Raw genomic sequence first — 16,742 nt, forward strand, 5'->3', positions numbered from 1 at the left:
CAGATACTTTGGGATAAGAAGATTTTTCTTCGCAGACTCCGCTTCATTCTACCCCCCACTCTCACCCCTCCTCCTCCATCCTGCTCCCTTGCTACCTCTCTCATCCCATCTCCTCTCGCCTAGCTCCCTTTCTCTCCTCGTATCCTTTTACCTCGTGCCCCTCTTTCATTCCATCACACCCTCCATTGCTTCTCTCGAAAGGCCCTCCACTGCAGTCTGGAGTGCGGGGCAGGGAAATGGCTCTGTGTCTTTATATGTATAGAATAGATTACTTCCAACTGAGCTCGGAGGGAACTTCACCAATATCAAAGCCTGTTTTGTAGGGACACAGAGTGGAGGAGCTTTTTCTTCCCTCTCTCTCTGTTTCGCTGGGAGAAGAGCTCCTTTATTCATCGAGTGTGCGAAGCCAGTGTGCGCGCTCTCCTATAAGTTCAAATCTCGAAGTGCTCATAAGGCATTAAAAGCTCATTGTGAGTGCAGGGCAATTATAATCGGAGGAAGACAAAAGGAACATAATGTAGGAAAACTGTAGCATTGTTCAGCTTAAAGCGATGAAAAAAAAAACTGCACTTTGAGAACATTAGTATCCATCAATCCTGTAAATGTTACCAGACACAGAGTGAGAGTGATCACTAATTGCTGTTAAGGGAACTATTTGTCATTTCCTAACTGATGTGGTTTCAATTATTGCCCCACCCATTGAGCAATCTTGTAAAAAAAAAAAAAAAAGTGCTTGTTTTTCTTTCCTTACTGGGGTTGGGCGGGGGGGGGGGGGGGGGGGGGGGGGGTCGGGGGACTACAGCAGGCTAAGTTGATCATTCTGTTACTTTGTAGATAAATACACAGAAGCTTCCTTCTCTAAATCCTTGGTGCTTGTACAACCCGTATTTTTTAAAATAAAAATGGATATCAGGATCTTGTGATTTTTTTTAAATCACTTACTGAATAGCAGTAGTGGTTAACATTAGCAAGCAGGCTAGGATAACACTTAACCCTAGTTTATACCCTGTTGTCGACTTGGACACAGACAGCTGGAGATCTGGCGGCTGACCAGTTTTATTTCTTCAATGTCCACTTGAAGTCCGCCAGCTTGGGTACATGTGTAGTTGGTGCACTGTGATGTAAATTCTCCGTGTAAGGCAGGCATACAGATGTGTACAGGTCTGATCACCCCGTACAGGCGGGCAGATCCACCCAAATATCGATCGCATTGATACCATGCGATATTGGTATCCACTCAATACTAAGGTGAGTGGATTGATACTTTGTTTCTATCTTCTAAGTTCAGTACTTCAAACATGCACACTGATCTCCCCCACATAAGCTGCCTTTACTTCGTTAAAAGTACTGGTATTGGAATCTGCAATACTGGGCCTCGATTTCCTTAGTATCAGCTCAATAACAGAATTAGCATCGTCGCACAGCACTATCAGTCCCTGTGCTAAGCTAACTTGTTCATGACCAGTTTTCCACCTGAAAAGAAGTCAAATAAATCAGAAAATCTACAAATTCAGTTCCAAAAATAATGACCTAGTCGTAGTTTCAGTGAATGTGTTTTGTTGCACTGTATTACATTTGTATTGTACATCCTTTTTCTTTTTCCTCTGACTTGTTCTCTTTTTGTCTTTTTTTAGCATAATTTACTCAAAAATAAATTAATAAATGGAGCAGCTCCTCCACCTGATGTCACCATCAGTAAGACTCTGAAAACAGAACACCTCTGTAATTTATATATCAGTCTACAGAAAATCTAGATTGTTCTTAACACATTATTTCATTATTATTTTACATTGCATGTATGTATATGCGTCCAGGTCAGTTGTAAATATTTTTGATGAAAGTTTGTCACTGGCCTTCCTTTGTGAATACAGATGGTACTTTAAACTCTACAGTACAGGTGCAGTAATCTGACCCTTTATGTAAACATATGTTAAATATAAATTCTACAAAGTTAAATAGTAATACAATATTGTACAATATGTGCAAGACACAGCAGATGAAAATATTCCTGGTGTCATAGGGAAGAGTTTTAAAGTTTGATGTCCACAGTAGGAATGATTTCCTGTGGTGTTTGTGGAGGAATAAGACTTTGCTTGCGCTCTCAACATTTCTGCCCGTGCGCGCTCAAGTCTTTCTGTACACCGTTATATTTGTGCCACAAAACCAGCCAATCACAGACTTGGATGCAAAAAAATCTGATTGGCTGTTTTGGTCTCCAATCAGCTCGAAATAACAAAATGCAATATCCCAGAATCCATTTCGTCCAAAACTCAAACGAGGCAGTGGCGGAGGAACACAGAGTGGCGGAGTTTGAAATATTACTCTTTCTGGGTCACAAAATAAACTTTAAAGATATTTTCATGCGAGAATGGTGCTGTGTAAACTTCAAATATCTGCTCGATTTATCAAGACATCACATATTTGCATAAGTGCTCTGAAAAAAACTGAGCGAGAGGGGCTGCTATTGTGTGTGTGTGGATAATAGCAAACACTGAAATACATTTTTTGCACGCAGCAATGAATTTTGTTCACTCAAATTTAGCTTTTCTTCGCTCACAATAAATGTCTCCTCCACATGCAGGACTTGCACCAGCAATTTTTTTTACGTGCGCTCAGAATAATGGCACAAAAATAACGCCATAAAGGACTGGATAGTGTTTTAAGAGGTATTTTGTAGATAGAGACCAAGCAGTGTGATGCAAATACACCAATTTAGTCATTTGTTTGCAAGGTTATATACAACACATTAAACTCATATCACCTTCATTTATAACAGCATTTACCTTATAAGGAGTTGCTTATTTCTGCTTATGCTAGCCCAACTGCACACTAACCTCAGCTATCCCATAGCACCATCTTTCACCTCCACCCCATGCATCTACTCCTGTTGCTTTTTTTGGCTACTGGCTGACCTCTGACCCCTGGAGCTGATTTGCTACAGAGAGGCCTAGGATGGCTATCGACCGACTGAGGTGCGTGCTCTGTTCCCAGGCAGAACTGACTGTCATCTTCAAAGAGACACTCTGTCTCCTTACCTCTAACCCCGCTATCTCTGTACCCGGCATTTATCTGCACTTTTATCGCTATGCGTCTACGGCTCTCCTTCGCTAATAGGAGCTATTGAGGAGATGCAGCAGCGATTTTTGACAACAAACATTTGTGTGAGTGCCCTGTGAGATAGTAAGTATACACATTTCTATACTACATGAGAGGATTTGTGGCTTTAAAGCTTTAAGAGCTCAAAGTTTGATGTGTAAACACAACAACCAGCCGTTTTGGTTCGATTTGTTTTTTGCTTTGCCTGTCATTTTTGCTGTGGTTTAACACGGCTGTACTTGATGTACATTAAACAAACATTTTTGATATTGTGGATTTACAGTATAACTGTGGCTGCATTTCTATTTCAGCACATGTACACTTTTGGCTGTGTTCTAAGTAGCACAGTGACTCAGGTGCGTCTGGGAGTCCGTTACCATGGAGGCTTAAAGTTCAAAGGTCGGATACCTTCCCCGAAAAATCTCCACGGGCGAACCTCTTCTAAGTAAGCAAGATAAAGGCCCCATCTGATCCTCAGTGGTCCTCAGCAACTGAACTCTGGCCGAGATGAAAGGAGAAGCAGAAGAGCTCGTTGAAAATGACTTTCTTGTCGCTGCTTCAACTTTTAATTTCCTTAATTGATTTTCCCTTCCCGCAGAGGTAAGGGTTTGCAGACACAAAACTAATTGATTTCAAATTTTAATCCCTCTTACCGCTGAGCAATCGAGGGGCCTCTCTGCCATCGATCTCCAATCCATCCAAACTCAATTAATGTGCTGGAGACCGATGGGAGGAGGAGGAGGAACACCCTCTTTTCTTAGATTTCATTCCGTCTTGTTTTCTCCTCTTCTATCACTCACAGATGATACTCATTCCTCTTCTGCATTTGGTAACATTTTATTATACAGCCATGATGGATGGTGTTTTGCACCCAGCATATTTTCACCAATGATCCTGCTCTGTATCAATCATTTCCCAGCTTTATGTGTTTCATAATACATTTTCCTCTTCTGAAAAATGATGCTGATCCGACAAATCTAGATGCTGCCAGGTATTGTCGCATGGGACACATATTAATTGCATCTGGTTTATAGCTTGAAATTTTAAAAGACTTTTGAAAGATTGTGTTTTAGACCAATGGTTTGCTCATCTATTAGCTAGCTAATGAACTAGCTAATTAGTTGTTATTTCTGTGGCCTACTAGCTAATTAAGTTAACCTTAGCTTAGTAATGTGCTAAATGGTACTTCAAGGAACCCTAAACAGACATCATTGTCATGCCCAAAGACCAACATGTAGCAGCAAAGCCAGCCCTCTATCCTGTATGATTATTAGGAAAGGTTGACCACTATGCCCTTGTATTTATCAGTGGGTACATGCGGATTACGATGTATTCTATGTGTATTCTGTAAAATATTCTAATATTTCATTACTTACCTTAAAATATTTTCACATTTTTTGCATTTGTGACAAAGGCTCCTCCCATCCAATAACTTTTACATTGTTACTTTTTTTTTTTAACCTATTTTATGTTATATTTTTTCTAGATGTACATCCCTGAAAAGGTTAAGTGTCTCATATCAAAGCATTAAACAGGGATTTCTCAATTTTCTGTGTGAAATCCTGTCCACATGAGCTGTCTGTCTACATGAAAATGCAAAAAACTGTGGTAAGTCCTCTCAAGTGCATGCAAAAACAACATAACCATAACTATATAGAAATGCTGGTCAATCAGAAACCTAGAAACAGAACAATACAGCAGAGAATCTGGTAATAAAAAGTTCTATTTTTCAAGTTTTATTTATATCGCGCCAATTCACAACAGCAGTTGTCTCAAGATACTTTCTATTGTAAGGTAAAGACCCTGCAATGCTACAGAGAAGACCCCAACAATCAGACACACCCATGTGAGTATGCACTTGGTGACAACGGGAAAGAAAAACTTCTGTTTAACAGGAAGAAATCTTCAGCAGAACCAGGCTCAGCCATCTGCCGTGACTGATTGAGAAATAGTGCAAACTGTTGATGTTGCAAAATAATAGCTTTAGTTTCCTCGTCATGAACACAGAGCACCAAAATTTAAAATTATGCAAATCAAATTTTTATAACAAACAATATTTGTTATATTTTCGTATTTTACTCGGTTTTCACTTTCATCTCTACTGTTTTTTCTCTGCAATATTTCATTATCGTTTTCATTTTAGTCCATTTTTTTCATGTGTGTATAAATAGATATAGATACAACTGTATGTGTGAGTTGAGAATTATCATGAAATTGTATCCAACTATCAGAAATTGTTTTGCAAATTGTATCTTAATTTTGAAATTTCATCTGGTGATGAATCTGATTTTAAGAGAAACAAATAATTTTATCAGATTACTATCCAGAGATGACTCTTTCTTTTCCTTTACCTTCATGCTCTACTTTTTTGTTTCTGTATTCATCTCAATATACATCCGTCACATGCCTTCCTATATTTCATATCCTGTTCCCTTGACCTTTCATTTTTCAAAGCCAAAGGAGAAAGAGAGAGGGGGTGATTGGATATTGTTTCAAAGCAATTTAAGTGCAATGCATGCCAGAATTTTATATCCCCAAAGTTGAAATTCCCTGCCAGTTTGTCTTTGTCTTGGATCTGTTCTTCATTTCACAAACTGTACCAAGCTTTTTTTTTATCCTCTGAGGCACGGTAAACAGATGAATATATATCCTGCTACAGATTTGATAAATGTTTTGAAATGCTATCCTACAACCTGCCCTTAAACCTTCCTTTTTAACTTCACATGTAGAAAACCCTGATCTCGTTTTCCTTTTTATTGGACACCCCCTTTTTTGTTGTGTTTTTTGCAGTGCTTAATTTTATAGCTGTCTGAATGCTTTTTAAAGTCCTTGTGAACCTTGGAAGCCATTATAGTATAGTGAAATTAAACTAGTGCGCTCTTGGACTTCCACTCAGACTTCAAAGGCTCCAAACTTTGGCACTGCAAAGGCATTGAAATGAATTGTTAAAAATATCCTCCTGCAGTAGTGTGTGATGAACCTTATGTGTGTGTTTGGGGGATAGAGTTGACATCAGAGCCTGGGGGAGAAGATTTATGAGTGTGTGAATTAGGGTGTGATTATGGCCCAGATTTAGTGGTGTGCAAGAGGGAGTCGGCAGATCTATGTATGAAAGCTGCGGGTCAATGTGACTTCAGACTCAATTGTTCCTTTATACGGTGTACTCAAAGAACACCCTGGGACTAATGTGATAAACTTGTACTTTAGATTAAAACAATATCAAAAATAGATTTAATAAAGAGTGTTCTGTTGTGTAACTGATTCAGTAAAAGGACTAGATGTTACAATCCCCGATAATGCATTGCTTTAGATGGAGAAAATCTTCTCTTCTTCTTTCTTCTGTTTAGTTTTCTACAGGTTATTTTCTTCTATCTATTCACTGCAACTGATGAATCCAAGATTAAAAATTTTCTGCAGCATTAGTCTCTTGGATTATTTGCAGCAGTGATTAGATTTTGAATCACAATTTTTTTTTTATCAGCATCTGATAACAACTCTGGAGTAGATGTCACTCATAGGGATCGTTTTGCAGAAAGCAGAAAGGCCAGCTGTCAGGGCGATCGCTGTGTGGAAAGAAGGAAGTGGACCCAAACACAGGACCTGCAGACTGATGAAGGATGTGAACGGTGTTTATTATATGGGAAGGATGAACGGAACATGAGAGATTGACTGACTGGCTGACTGAGTAACTGACTGACTGAATCGCTGGCTAACTGAACTGGAAACACATGTGGGATTAACAATGATAAGACAAGGAACTGAGGGAAACTGATAGCTTAAATGCCAGGCTAATGATGATGATAGGAGACCAGTGAGTACACAACTGAACTTAATCTAACTAATCACACACAGGAAGTGGAACAGGACAAAATACACACACACCGAGGCTACCGTAATAAAACAGGAAACGTGAACATGTGTTGATGAAGTTGATGACTAGGGCTGGGTATCGTCACTGATTTCTAGAATCGATTCAATTCCGATTCACAAGGTCCCGAATTGATTCGATCCGATTTGAATCGGGGAAATTTTGCCTCAGACAGTCAGAAATATTATAATTCAGATCATGCATCAGTACATTTCCATATTTTTATATCTATAAAAAGAAAGCTGACACTTGCCAGACTTTATCAAAGGTGTAAGCATCACAGCAGATGCCTTTGTGTCAAAGTAACTGAGGATAACTGAGGATAAAACACAGAAAAACATAAAACATGAACTTTCCTGGCCTGGGATTTTATAAAAAATATTCTGCAGTAGATCAAAAACGAAAGAAAACCATTAATCAGCATATGAACATTACCTGATGCTGCTGAAGCAGAGCAAAGTTACAGAGGTTTTATTAGAGACACAGCTAAGCGTTTTGCAATTTTGCATAATTTTAAAAAGTTTAAATTTGTTCAGTAGCCTATCGAACAGCAGAAATGAGGCTTTCTTTTCAGAAGTAAGTAAAAGGAAAAACACGACAGCGCTGTAAACAATGGTAGACTTGTGCGTAATAAGCAAGCGAAAAATGCAGAAAACAGATTTTTAGATGGGAAACTGTTCTTGAAGTACACAGAAAGAGAGAGAGAGAGAGAGAGCTGTGTATGAAGTTTGATTTTATCGTGGTGGAAGCAAAACACCAAAAGTAAGAGGAAATTCATGAAAATGTTTATGTGAAGCGAAGTTTGGATCTTCTTTTGCTGTCAATATTTAGCCAATATTGGTTGGGAGAGAGATAAAACCTGCAGCTTCAGAATCCAGCGCAAAAAGGACATAAACACAAAGAACGGACCCGTCGAAACATCAGAATCAGCGAGCTGTCGGCTTTCAGCCCCGACTGTGTTCGTGTCGTCGGGTGAGAAAGCCGACATCTCGCTGATTCTGATCCGTCGGCGTTGCTTTGCTTTTGTGTCTGTGCAGAAGCCGTGTACCTGCTCTCATTTACTGTTTAGCTGTTTGGTGGTTGTTGAAATTTTGTGAGGTTTAACCTGAGATTCTGGTGTTTCGGGCAAAATAAATTAATATAAAAAAAAATCGATTCAGGATTTTAATGAATCAATATCATGTTTTCCAAGCTAGAATCGATTTTAATCGATAAATGGATAATCAAAACCCACCCCTATTGATGACCACTGTTTCAACACCTGTTATCTCCAACTAGGATTTTAGGTTTTATTGAACCAGTTAACACAAAGAAAGCCTGGCTTTCTAGTATACCCCTTTCATTACCTTGGCAACTTTCCCATCTTTTAGCCTGTGGTGGTGGTGTTGTGTGGATTATGATCAATCGGTTGTTTCTTGTAAACCTAGTGGAGTTTTTAGTAAGAGTTAATCATTTATGAAAATGCCACAAGTGAGTTTTTATCTATTAGAATCATTACTAAACCACAATAATTCAAAAAGCAGACATCAGGTTTTAAAAAGTCATGGCAAATGATCAGTTAATCGGTTAATTTTGTCCCTCCAAAATCTAGCTTCTAAGCTTTCGGGAAAACAAGATTCAAATTGATGTTCTGTTATATCCAAAATAGTCTTTTGAGATAATTTTGTGAAATGTCACTCTGACCGTTTACCATTAAAAAAAAATCTCATAGCACTGCCAAACACTGTGGATTTAGGGCATGTCTGGCACCTTTTTATTATATCAGTTTGACTTGGCAGCAGTTGCATATGTTCACATTAAGCAATTATAAGGTGTTGGTCTGAGGTGTGTAGTCACAGTCTGCATATGTGTTACTGCACAAGCAAATTTCCAATCTTCTGCTGAGATTTCACTTTTCAAATCTAAGTACTCTCTGATGAGCTGTATATAAACAGAGTATAAAATTCTTATGCAGTGTGAGCTCTTTCTTAAAACGTCCTTTGTAATCATTATTTCAACAGGTGCTTGTGCTGGTCTGGGCAGTGAATTGTGCTGCTGTGCTTTTATATTCCAGGAGCATTTTAGATATTTATTAGCTGAAGGATGACAGGAGAATGGCCACACATATGACTGTGTGGCCACTACCAGCTCCACCACCATCATCAAGTTTGCTGACGACACCGTCGTGGTGGGCCTGATCTCTGATAACAACGAGACGGCCTACCTGAAGGAGATTAGGAATCTGGAGAACTGGTGCCAGAGGAACAGCCTCCTTCTAAACGTCAGTAAGACAAAGGAGCTGATAGTGGACTTCAGCACTAAGCAGGAGAGGAACTACCAGACCCCCGTCATCAACGAGTGCCCAGTGGAGAGAGTGGACAGCTTCAAATACCTCGGAGTTCACATCACGCAGGACCTGTCATGGTCCTGTCACATCAACACCGTGGTGAAAAAGGCCCGACAGCGTCTCTACCACCTCAGACGCTTGAGAGACTTCCAACTGCCCTCCAAGGTGCTCAGGAACTTTTACTCGTGCACCATAGAGAGCATCCTGGCGGGAAACATCTTAACCTGGTTCGGGAACAGCACCATGCAGGACAGACGAGCTCTACAGAGGGTTGTGCGGTCAGCTGAGCGCACCATCCGCTCCGAGCTCCCTGACCTGCACTCAATCTACAGCAGGCGGTGCTGGACCAAGGCCAGGAAGATCGTGAAGGACCTCAGCCATCCCAACAACAGACTGTTCTCTCTGTTGAGGTCAGGAAAGCGATTCCGCTCCCTGAAGACCAACACAGAGAGACTGAGGAGGAGCTTCTTCCCGCAGGCGATACGGTCTCTCAATCACACCACCACACATATGGTTCTTACACACACACTGGACTTTCTGGACTTTGGTTTTGCACAACACTGGTCACTATATTCTTCATTTCCGGTTAATACTTGTACAGCTGCTGTTATTGTGTATATATTTATTTAGATTTAGATTTCTTCATACATTCTTATATAGTTCTATATTGTGTATTTTGTTGTACAGTTATTTTATTTTCAACTTTAATTTATATATTTTATCTTATTCTTTCCCAGTTAAATTTACCCTTCATTCTAATTTGTGTTGTACAGTTATTTCATTTTTAACCTTAATTTATATTTTATTCCTTCCTAGTTAAATTTACCCTTTTTAATTTTTCATATTTATTTCCTATCTCATTCATAGCCTTTTCCTTTTTTGTTTTCTTTAGGTCACGAGCAGTTGTCTAAGCATTTCACTACATATCGTACTGTGTATGACTGTGTACGTGACAAATAAAATTTGAATTTGAAATTAGAAGAGGGAACAGGACCCATTGTCACCTTTCAGCTACGGGTCTCATAAAGCATATGCTGTTTTTCCGCCTCAATTTTGTCCTATTTTAAGAGAATATTATATTCTCTTAAAATAGGACAAAATTGATGTGGCTCAGGAAAGTCCTGTATGAAAACAGGAAGGTGTCATGATCCTGGCCAGGATTTGTACCCAGGTCCAGTTTCCTGTTTGATATTTTCCATTTGACATTCCGTTATATTTTGATTTCCTGTCCTCTTATGTTCCCCATGCCTAGCTTGTGTTTCTGTGATATCTCTCGTGTTTAGTTAGTTTTGTCTTTGTGTTTACTTTGGCGTATCAAGCTCATGTGTCTTAGTCTTTGTCTCTGTGTTAGTTTCCTGATTTATTTTGATAGTCTCTTGTGCGTGTGTTGTGTTCAGTTTTGGCTCGTAAATGATTGTGTTTACCTGAGCCTTGTTTTCCCCAGCTGTGTCTCGTTCCCTGATTACCTTGTGTGTAGTTAATTTCTCAGTTTTCCTTAGCTCTGTGTTGTGTCGTACTGTTTGTCTGTGTTTGCCTTGTGTATTTGCCTGCATGGATTACGTTACTTTTGAGCCCTGCTTCTTTCAGCTGTCTGGATTTGCTGCCTCACATAATAAAGATTTGTTTTTTGTTTATTAAATCCTATCCTGGAGTCTGCATTTTGGTCCAGATTTTCCATAACCACGACAGAGGGACCAAACGTTAAAACAGAAGTAAAATCACATTAAAAAGTTAAAGACAGATGTGGATTTTTTTCACCCACACTTCACCACTGAAAACCAGTCTTTTCGATTTGTTATTCAATGTCTTCATATTCATATTAAATCTGGGGCTACAACAATCGCCTGCTTGTTTGAGTGACTGCACTTTTGTTTCTTTATAATACACAGCTGAGCCTTTATTGGTACAGTTTGTATGGTTACAGCTTAGTTCTTTCACTATTGCCACAATTTAAAAATCCTCTAGGATTCGAGCTTTCCACTCCGGCGCTGTATTACTTTTCATTATGCGTCCAATAGCTCTGTACTTATGGTTTGATTCTTTAGCGTTACACTGTTAAGGACTCTATTTCTGGAAGGGTTTCTGCTCCGTGTGACGTTTTCAAAATTATTCAGTTCGCCTGCCAACTTCATCGCAGCCCTCCCTTCTCAGTTTCTCTTGGTGACGGGAGCAACAGAGCTGGATGGATCGAAGTTGGGATTAGGAACGACGGGACCATTTTAGCTCACCATACAAGCACTGTCTCTAGACCCATCCCTGTCCCGAAGGCTGTTGGCACACCAATGATACGAGATGAAGAATGACAGTAACAGCAGCGCAGATCGTGCACTCTGTGTGTGGAACTATTGTCTGAAAGTGTACACGAATGCATGTATTCACAGGTTTTCATTATGCATGTGTCTGTGCATGCCAGCGCCTCCAAGCATCTGCTCCAATATGGCAAGATATCAGCCACCGTTCACACACTGATCCTGATTGCAGTTCCCATTATATTATAAGAGGAGACCCACTCACATGGAAACCATCAAATGAACAATTGGCTCAAACTAGGAGACTGACGTTGATGGATCTATTACGATCCAAACTTAGGGCGAATTTCGAGAGATTTTTTCTTTATCCCTTTTTTTTTTTTTCGCCTTGGATTCCAAACTTTAAAAAGGATGTCATTTGTTTTTCCTGGCTGTAGTTTGGAGAGAAGAGTGTAACTCTAGCTCTGGCTGCTGCAGACATAGACGGGCACACAGGGAATGTATGTTCTCTCCAGTTCGGACGCCCTGTTGAAAGAACTCCTGGGAACTTGAAGAACAAGACCGCGGCCGTGCAGGCAGGAGAATAAAAAATGCTTGCCGGAGAATGATGATGGATTCTGAATACATCTCAACTTTCCACTGGTGACGCTGTTGGGTTTTTTACAGAGGACAACACTGCTGCATAAGACTTCTTCACTGATCAAATTTCACATTTTATTTGATGTTCTTGGAAACAGCTATATGCAGAGTTTACATAAATTGCTTGATACTTGGCGTGGCAGCGTTAGTATAAATACGAGTAAATAGATTACATGCTGTGCAATGAACTTACTGTTTGTTTAACTGACATTAGTGCTATTGGCTTAAATTGTGTGTTACACTCTGTTTGCATTCTTCATCAAATCCCATCAAGCAGAATATTTAGAAAATCTCATTCTGCGTATGTTCTTAAAGGTTCATGCACACATAGCAAGAATGCTTAAAAAGAAAAAAGCAAACATTCACCGTCTTGTTTTTGTTATTTCGGCATTTGTTTTATGATTACGACTATTCAAACTATTCATAAAAAAATTATGATCTATTATTATTTAGTACAACCAGAATCTTAGTACATAATCATAGTAAATGTATGTATAGATGTCTGTATGTACCCAATCTCCTCTATAATGGGTAGATCAAAACTTGAACATCCTCCCTCATACAGCGAATATTAACATCTGCAAAAAAAATGCAGGTCTTTTGAGTTTCGTATGCATTTTGTTCTCTTCATGATCCCCCGGAAAATGTAATGCTACGTTCTCCATTTGTGTTTCTTTCATGTCAACGTGCATCGCCTGTACTGAAGTCAACAAAATTTCTGTATGCGATGGAATTCTCTTGGAGTCACCACTACACACACAGAATGAAGAATTTGAAAAAGCACCACAGGCCAGGCATAAACCAAATTGGCACACAAGTTATGCCAAAATGACCATTTACTGCTATGTGCTACACCGTTAAAGGGTAAAATAGTTAAGAATTTTATAATCCAAATAACATTCTTTATGTTAATTTATTTATTATTTATCTTTACCTTTGAATATTTCATTATGAGCCTGATTTAAATGATTTGTAACTGTTTTTTTTTTTAAATTTGCATTGCTGTGCTGTGGCAGCTGTATTTCTATCTTCCATATTTTCCCTATAAAACTGATTATTCGTGAGTAAATTCCAGCCTTAAAATATTTGGAGAATACCTTTTTGGGCATCATGTAGTAGGAATTAAATGCTTGAAAAACAGCTCCATCACATCAGAGTGTCCTATGGGCAGGTAACTGCTGTGTGAGGGTGATAGATGAAGTGCTCTGTGAACAGGGTTTGCAGCGCCTTAAAGATAAAATTACCAACTGGTGATGTATATTTTTGGATTATTTTGGAGAGATAAAGAAGTTTTTTTCTACTCTTTTTGTTGTTATAGCTATATTCTTACATTCGTTTTTTCCCCCCAAAGTTTCTTTCGCTCAGTTCTCAAATGACAGGTTAGGTTTTCAAAACACTATTTGAAATCCTCTAAAATCTTCTTCTCAGAGCATTTGTTGTGGTTAGCATTTGCGAAGGATTGAGGAGATTTGGGTGAATAATTAAGTACAATTGTCTACAGTTTGGGAAAAAACAATCTTTGGATGTGTCTGTGAGCAAAGTAGATGATGATCATTGTGTCAGAAATTACATGCAGAATAGTTCATCTAATTGTCAAAATGAGATGAAGCATATTTTAGAGGTTGAGACTGCTCAGATTTTATAAAGGAAACAGCCTGCCTGTGGAGGAGGGAGTGGAGTAAGGATATGTGGCAGTGAAGCAAGGAGACAATTACAAGGAAGATGTAGAAAAGAGATCTGTCACATCTTGCTGCTTGTATAAGCTCTTTTCATCATCTCATCAGCGCTGAAAACTTCAAAAATGTTACAAGAAACTTGCCAAAGCAACTGAGAAGAAACTTAAACATGGCTAAAGGGTTGTTTTTTGGGTTTTTTTTTAATGAGACAGCTTCTGTGTATCTAATCCTGGTGGGCAAAAAGCTATCCTACTAAGTTTCAGGCATCCAGCTCTGGCTGTCAGAGCAGAAGCCCCTCCCACCTTCTGAATAACATTGCGGAGGGGCTTCCAATCAGATAAAGGTTTGGTTAGAGGGACGGGGAAGGGAGCTAAAATAGCTTGTTTCAGAAAGGCAAGTGGATTATGAGTTAAAAAAAAAGAGTTAGTTTGAAGATCACCCTTTTTTGTTCATACACCACTCTGCCTTTAATCACGAGTTATTATGATTCATGGGCTTTCTTACACTATTTGTGTTTTGTCATACCTTCCTTAATTCACCCCCAAACAGTGTCAGCAGAGCCTGGGCCTGATTCTGCTGGAGGTTTCTTCCTGTTAAGAGAGTTTTTCCTTACCGCTGTTCCTAAATACTTGGCAGTCTTTACCTTACAATATAAAGCGCCTTGGTGCAAGTGTTGTAAGTTGGTGCCATACAAATAAAATTGAACTCAATTTAATTAAACTGAGTCTGATAATATAACTTTGGAACTTGAGATTAGTATAATGGCTCCATTTTAAATACCTGACAGATTAACCTTACATATGTCTTTTAAATGATTGACATCATTGCTTGCAATCAGAGCCCATTATATTCATATATATTAAATGGTTGGCGGTAGCACAGTAATAGAGTCCTTTCTATCATCTCATGGTATGTGTCATCATTCATATTGCTAAGCCTTATTCCCAAGCTATCAGTGGTATGGTAAGAATGAAGTGTGTCACCCCTGACTGACCTGAAAATGGCCCGAGATAATGTCAGCAGCATGGTGACAGCACTGTGGTCTAAAAAGGAAAAAAAAATAGTTTGGCTTTGTGCTGTGTCCTTGTGGAAACCACTTTTTTTTTTGCGGATGGGAGGGGGGGCAGATGATGTGTTGTCTGATTTGGACCAGGCGTGGAAATAGGGGACAGGGAGATGTGGGGCAGGGAGGATGAGAGGAGGGAGAGGAGGGAGAGAAAGAAGGGCTGTGGGAAAAAATATATGGGAGCTATCAGCACTCACCTCAGCAGAGAAAACAGAGCTGTGATGAAAGCAAAAAAGTAGAGAGGAGGGGAAAGACTGACAGGCACAGACAGACAGAGAGTGAAGGTTAAAATGACAGAGAGACAAGCAGGCGGGAGCACGGAGAGAATGAGGGGGCGAAAAGTGGACAGCTGCGATGAAACAAGAGCCTGAAAAGAGATGGAAGGAAAGACGGGCAGACAGACTGACATCTCTAGCTATCAAACCCTTGTGGATTCACCCTGGGGAACACCGGCTCACGTGGCTGCAGATAAGAGCGGGAGGAATAAAACAGACATCAGGTATGAACAGAAACAATCCAGACAAGAAGAAAGACAAAGCAAATATGCTGATAGAGGTGGAGTGTGTGTGTGAGAGGCGGGGGCGGCCGGGGCTGCATGTTTCCCAGAGCTGTCAGGCTGGTGGCTCCGCAGTCATCAGTGCTCCGCTCTCAAAATGGAGGACCAGACCACAAGGACCACTTCAGCGTCCAAACACAAAGAAGAGCACGAGCACGAACAGCCAACCACACCGTAAAATGAATATGAATACATTATTAGATTATGAAATGATGATACGCACTGAGCACACATGAAAAGCAGTCAAATATCTGTGATATTCAAACCACTTCTTGTCAAAGTCAATCAGATTAAAACACACACGCACAATATGATCCCCATCTTTCCCCAGTTCCTGTCCCTGTTCCTGTTTGTGGAGGATTTTTTTCCCCTGTGGCTGTGATTTCCGATCCCTGGCTTCCACACCTGACATTCGTTATGTGATCATTAGCTACATGATCATGTAGCTACACTGGCTCATCTGTCCGCTGTCTGTTAGGTCCTTCCATCATTTCTACAGGTACACACAATCAAGTTGCTTTAAAGTTGCTGTAGTGCTTGTTTGTGAGCATCAGTGTCAATCCAGCTCTCTTCATGTGCTCCAGGTTCCCTGCATGTACCAGGCGTCCTTCTCACCAGCGCCTGTGACATTTGGGATCTTTGTGGACGAATCTTCTGTTTACAACCTGAAATGAACCTACAGTATTAGGTCAGCGATCCCCAACCTTTTTTACGCCACGAACCGGTTTATTTTCAAGGACTGGCCTTTAAGGTGGACGTGTGCTACTCTTGATGTTTTCTCTGACTCTGTTTTGTCTCTGTTTCCTGTGTATAGCATGAAACAGCAGCATTGTTTCGTCTGCTTTTTTGTCCAGCACAGGGAGTCGGGGTTAGCTAATGTCTTGTCTTTTGGTTCTGTTGTTCTCTTAGGGAGTTAGGCAGATTTCTTGTTGGGAGGATACATTGGTTTTGTTTATTATTGTGGCCTTTGGTTAACACTGAAGTCCAGCCTTGCTGACTGTAAATAATATTCACAGTGTGTTGCAATAAAGTGTTCAGCAGTCTTTTTATTTATTTCTGCTCTTTGCCTCGTGTGCTCTTTTACCCCCACACTAGAGCATTACACTCACTTTTCACTGTAGATGTTGTATATAAAGGTTGACTATTTACTTGTATCCAGAATTTCAGTACGATCAAAAACATGCTTTACATTAATTTTTATTGCAGACATGTAGAGCTTGTGGGTGTACACCACATACATGACCACAGTGGCCCCCTGTTTGTTTG

At 39.8% G+C, this 16,742-nt stretch overlaps 1 long non-coding RNA gene across 1 annotated transcript; it reads left to right on the forward strand.

The window, feature by feature from the left end:
* Nucleotides 1–15,146: 15,146 nt before the first annotated feature.
* On the forward strand, nucleotides 15,147–16,344 carry LOC113035670 (uncharacterized). Its single transcript, XR_003274373.1, has 3 exons — nucleotides 15,147–15,419; nucleotides 15,808–15,975; nucleotides 16,061–16,344. It is a non-coding gene; the product is annotated as an uncharacterized LOC113035670 (long non-coding RNA).
* The last annotated feature ends 398 nt before the right edge of the window (nucleotides 16,345–16,742 follow it).

The sequence above is a fragment of the Astatotilapia calliptera genome, chromosome 14 (genome assembly GCF_900246225.1).
Source record: "Astatotilapia calliptera chromosome 14, fAstCal1.2, whole genome shotgun sequence".
NCBI lineage: Eukaryota > Metazoa > Chordata > Actinopteri > Cichliformes > Cichlidae > Astatotilapia > Astatotilapia calliptera.